The sequence below is a fragment of the Apteryx mantelli genome, chromosome 2 (assembly GCF_036417845.1).
Source record: "Apteryx mantelli isolate bAptMan1 chromosome 2, bAptMan1.hap1, whole genome shotgun sequence".
Taxonomy (NCBI): domain Eukaryota; kingdom Metazoa; phylum Chordata; class Aves; order Apterygiformes; family Apterygidae; genus Apteryx; species Apteryx mantelli.
The window spans coordinates 36,699,360-36,705,339 of NC_089979.1; positions in this window are offsets into that span (position 1 = coordinate 36,699,360).

Consider the following 5,980-nt stretch of genomic DNA (forward strand, 5'->3'; position numbering starts at 1 on the left):
CACTGGAAAAATATTCATGTCAGGCTTGAAATACCTTAATCATATTTCTCCATCCACCAACACAGTATATGAGGTATGAGGTAGAAAAGCTAGAAGCTACTCAGGAAAAGCTCCTATCTGTGTTGTCCAAGTCATTTCAGAGAACTGTGATTTGAGTCTGAGCTTGGGCTCATGGGTTTGCAGTTTTAACATGATTATGCACATGCATGATTACCACCTATCCTTGAGTGCACACACTGTAGATTTTAATTCAGTTTGTTTTGTTGCTGTGTCTGAAGCAACAATGATAGCTCTGCAAGGTTTTTTAGGGAAGAGGTTTTTCTCTTAGCTTGCTGCTTTGATTTCTTACAATAATAGAAGCATTAGTATGAAAACTTTGAGCTCAGATGGGAGAATTTTCAAACTGAATGACCATGTATTCATAAACTGATGGAGTTTACATACCAACGAGCTGCATGCCTGAAACAGAGGAGCAAGTCCACATCATTTTGCACACCATTCATTTGGGCCACTGTCTAACATTTAATTCATGATCTTTTCCTCTCCAACCTACCTCATGTAGATCAGATGGATCAAAGAGGGGAAGGTAGTAATTCCACAACATGAACTTACTTCCTAATCATGGTCAATGTGAGCTAAGCAGTATGGAGTTTATAGATATGAATGTTTTGGGTTTTTTTTAAATGTATACATCAAAGATTAGCATAACAGACACTAGAGCTATCAGTCCCCTATTAAATTATATCTTTTGTATCTGCCACTCAGTACTTTTCCAGCAGTATATCCATTTACATACAGTATATACTTCTGATGGGTTTGTTTTAAATGACTGGATTTTAAATGGGTTTCAAATGACTGGGAAGATGACAGAGACACTGCTGCTTTAACAGATTTTCAGCTACTCCCCCTCCCCCCAAAAAAACCCCACCAGAATCATCATTAGTGAAGTGGAACCTCACAAATACCGCCAGGTCAGAGGCAGCAGTACATAACAAAAAATGATTATGTTGTTATTAACATGGTAATAGTATAAGCAAGCTTAATGAGAACTAGATACTGTCAGAAGGCTGAGCAGACGTAAATGTAATTGAATAGCAGCACAGGACATGCGTGCATGGCACAGCCGTGACCTAGAGCTGTAAGGAAGCAAACCATCCTACCAGAGACTATATTTACACAGTCAAATGAAGGAACAGTTGTGGGCAGATATAGGCAATAACGGTGCAGTAGCATGGGTAGTAGCAGGGGGGACATGGCGTCTGGAGTAGCAACCAGAATATGCAGAGCCCAGCAGCAGAGTGGGCAGGCATAAGAGTCCAGGCTGCAGAAATACATGTGCAAGGCTGGTGCAAAGGGATAGCAAGGAATAATCACTGCCAGACTGGCAGTTAGCAGAACGAGGAGGATCACAGTTCAAGAGAGATGACACCTATACACCTACCCAAAATGAGGTCTTGCTCTGCTGGGTTACCCATGTTGCACACTGTGGTAAGATGTCACTGCTCTTTTTACACTAGCTTTTATTACATTAAATCTATGTGGAGCCTTTCTATAATCATCCTGTCATTTTGCCATGCTGTCATACCCTAAAAGCATTTTAGACACGCAGAGTGGACACAACAACTTTTCAGCACAGCAGTGGTTCTCCTGGAGAGACTGGCCAGGCAGGTACCACCTTCTGCAATTCTTAGTCTCTTTGCAGGTTAGCAGGTATAACCAGGAGCATCTTAACTAACTCAAAGGTGCAAGGATGGCAATTGTGTCCCCTCTTAGAAACAGAACTGAGAAGAGGGAGAATCCCTTCGCTCTTTCTCACTCCGTGTATATGGGTAGTTACAAGGCATTTAACATGAGAGAGGCATGAGCTGTTGTTGTGAATCATCATGAACCCTGCTGCTAGGTATCACATGCTGATATTTCAGCACTAACACAGAGGTACTTATGGGAACTACAGTGAAACTAAACACTATTTCTAACCTTTAGTAATGAGATTGCATTTCCTAGTTTAAAGCAGGTGAAATAATAAATACTTATCCTGAGCAGAGAATATTAATTGGTATATGGAACTTGTTATTAAATAAAAAGCAAAAAATTATAGTGTAGACCTGCTGCCTCTTGCCAAGCTCTTGTTGGTGTTCCAAGAAAAATTAATAACTGACCTACTATAAAACCCTATTCTATTATACTTTCTTGAGGCTTTCATCAAAAATAGATATCTTGAGTGTGTTGAATATTTCTGGTTCTTTTGATGATTTGCTGTAATGTTAATCTCCACAATGCAGTTGTGTTAACACCTTCCTGCTGCTAAACCAAATTTCACCTTCAGACACAGGGGGACAGAATTTTTAGACAGGGATAATCCAGGGCTCAGCAGTAGTGGATTTTGGAAAAGTGACTGAAATATAACCCAAGCTAGGCTGCTTCGGTTGGCAGGCTGAAGCTGAGACAGCTTAACAAGAAATGAGCTTTTGAAGATCTGTGCAGTGATACTTCAGTAATATGTTACTTTCTGAAACTTGCGAGGGAAGTTATGAGGAACAGAAAGCGCTATTTCATGGCTGTAGAATAATAGGATTTTTTCCTTAGGAACAAGGGAAGTCCATCTCAATCAATTCTAACCCATCAACTGCTGTGACACCATTGATCACTGAACTTGTTAAAATGACTGTAGTCTTTTTTTCAAGAGTACCTAGAAATTAGAGTTGAATGTTTGCTCATGTATTACAAAGTTACAGGTACTACAGTGATATGCAGTGTATAAGCGTGATAGATGGATAGGCAGACAAGCAGATAGATATAGGAATGTTCTCAGAGCCTGAGACCCTAAAAACTGAGGTAATCCAAAAGATAAAGCCATCAGTCTGCTTATGACAGCAATTTTATGTAGGTGAACCACTCCTCAGGCTAAATTCTGAGGAAGGGATTACTTGGCCGAGACTCAACTAACAGAGTTGCAGGATGTATGCTGGATAAGAACAATTCCTGAAGGGCACCAGGGAGGTGAAATCTGACCCATGGCTTTCTATAGCTGTTGTGAGGGAGGTGGGCAATCCAGTTAGTGGTACCTTAGCTCCAATTAGAAGAATAAGCTAATATGGTGGTCTGTAGCAGGGGCTTTTGGCATGGGAATGTAACTTTTCCTTTCATCTGTTAGAACGGTTGGTTATGCCCTTCTCTGCAATATATAGCAATGTGTTCTGTGTCAGTCTCTGCTTGAAAAAAATCTAAGCAGAAACTTCAACTGGTGAAGGTTATAATGGTATGTTTATTTTGTGCACCTTGCTTGTGCAAAGAGTTTCTTGCTTCTGCTTTTTTTCTGAAATAATTTGAATTGTCCTTTGACCTAAAAAGCTCTTTGTCTGTGCCTGCATCAGGAAGTGGTGCAGAAGAGTAGGAGTGGACTTGCAGAGCAAAATAGTTGACATTCATGTTATATGCTTTTCAGGAGGTTTTACTTTTGACCAATTCAATTCTGGTCTTATGGACTGACTGCTTGAGAGTGAATGGAGCGCATCAGGTGTGCTGCTGGAGCGTGTCTTCTGGTTTAATTTCAGCAAGAAACTAGCTCATGCAGTACTAGACTTCATTGCAATGTGCACCAAAGCACAAGCAGTGGGGGCAACCAATGATTAGTCTGATTAGTTACTACCTAAAAAATTATGAAAAGTCTCATTCTTACTCAGTTCCCTGTGTTTTGCTCAGGCAAGGGAGAGGCAATGGCTACCTACTGCAATATCCTTTCTCGGTATACTGTTGGCATGTGTCCCAGTATATGCAGAGATGATTGCGGCTTTCTTTGCCAGAGTCTCTGTTATTGGACTTGTGTTGAAGGGTAGGCAAAGAAAATAGCTAAAGTGCAGTACTCTCTTTCTGTTGTAGTTCATCTATAGTTATACAGAAGATCAGCAGAGACTTTGACCTCCCTTTCTGTATGATGCATCCTCCACTGCGATGCATGGAGATATTTGGTTCACTGGCAGAAACAGGCACCAGAATGAATGGAAGCCTGGTGGTGACAGGGCATTTCTGTACAGATATCTTTTGCTTGGGAACTTTCTCAGCATTTTGGTTCCTGTAGAATTCAGGTCTGTTCCAAAACCTTGCCTGTTTACACAGCTATTTGGTGCTTTCAGCTTATGTTTTCATATAAGAAAGTTTTCTTATTCTAATTGGTGTTGAATAAGTATGTATAATTGTACAACTCTTGTATTTGGCTGCATGTACAGCCAGAGTTTGCACTGAGTTCATATTATAGTGAGTAAATAAATGGAACTGCCTACACTACAGTGCATCTCAGAGCACATTTAGAAAGTCAAATACAGGAGGGATCTATTACCTCTTTGTTTGTAAACTGTGGGTTTTTTCTTCTTTTTCAGGTCCCAGCTTGTCTCATTCTGACAAAGAATGCTAATGGTGCCTCCCATCCTAGCTTCAGATAGGTCCTACACTGTTGTCCAAAAAGTCATGGCCAATAAAACTCTCATTTTTTCTGCCTATTCCTTGGTTTTCCCACTTCCTGATGCTTGTTTTTAAGAGAAACATTGAAACGGAGAAATAAACACCACTTCACCATACCTGCTGTCTCACAACCTTTTCGTTTAGAAGAAGGATCAGAAATCTTGCAGCAAAGCTCATTTGAATTAGATTGCTAGTCTAATGTGGATTTTGTTTTGTTGTTGTTGTTGTTTTTGCCATTTCCATGGGTGTCCACAGTTCTAACAGTCTAAGCATTACCCTTTAGCATATGACAGCAGGATCTAAAGGAGCTTTCTAAACCTTTTCAGTATCAGAGTGGGTGAAGTAAATACTGCTATCCTCATTTTACAGCTGGGGAAGGCAACATACTGAAGTATTACACAACTTGCCAATAAAGAAAGTGTTTGAACGAGGAATACACGCCACTTCTATTGACTTCCAAATAGTTTTTAAATTTCTCTCCAGTAGTTTAAATTCAGGCTCTTTCTGAACAACTGATGGCTGTAGATTTGCCCCTCAACCTGTGCAAAGTGCTATTGCTCATCACCTAATGGACAAGATGGGTAAGAAATAGCTAGGCTACATCAGGTTTGCTTCTTGCGACCACATGGTATGAAAGGAGATGCCAAACACAGCCAAAATAGACTGATATTTCAATCAAGCCGCATTCATTTTACAGTGCTCTAAGTATCTGTGCAAGATGCAGGTTTATATTAATCAGGCATGCAACGTATAAGCAAAGATATTATTCCATGGCAAAATGTTATAACTGTCTTATTTAAAATGAATGAATAAATAAGGACCAGACTGTGCAATACATTAAGACAGATTTTGGTCTTTGTAAACAACAGTGACATATCTCTGATTCACACTTTTTTTTTAGAAAAAAAACCCACTTTTGAATCTTGTCTGGGTTAAAAATATTCATATAGCAACTTTTTGTCTTCTGCCAAAAAGTCTGCCCTCTATTAGATCAGTGACATTTCCTTTGAAAAACGCATTTGGCTTCTGAGACTACAATGTCCGTCAATGAAATACCTGGTTGTGAAAGAGCAACAAGAAGGTGATATAGTAGATAAGGCTACTGACATATCTCCAAATAGAATTTCCTCTGTGGCAATTTTGAATAGTCAATTTTGAACACTTATAAAGAGTTTCACAAATAGACAGTGAAACTTTATTATCTCCAACTGGTTAGGAGATAGCATATTCTAGAGAAAAATAGATGGCTATCCCACTCAATCTATCATTCTGCCTACGGATATGTTCACTGTCAGATTGGAAAAGTTAAAAAAAAGAATCTGCACAACAAAACCAAAATACACCTGCCCATTTGTGAAATGCTGATCTTCTAAAACATTCTCCTTCCTGACTCCTGTAAGTAATCAGTTTATGCCAAGAAGCATGAGGTTTCATTATACTTAACTATCTTAGCATGATTATAAATGCTAACGGTCACATAATTATCTAGATCTTTTTAAAATCCAATCACTCAACTCACTAT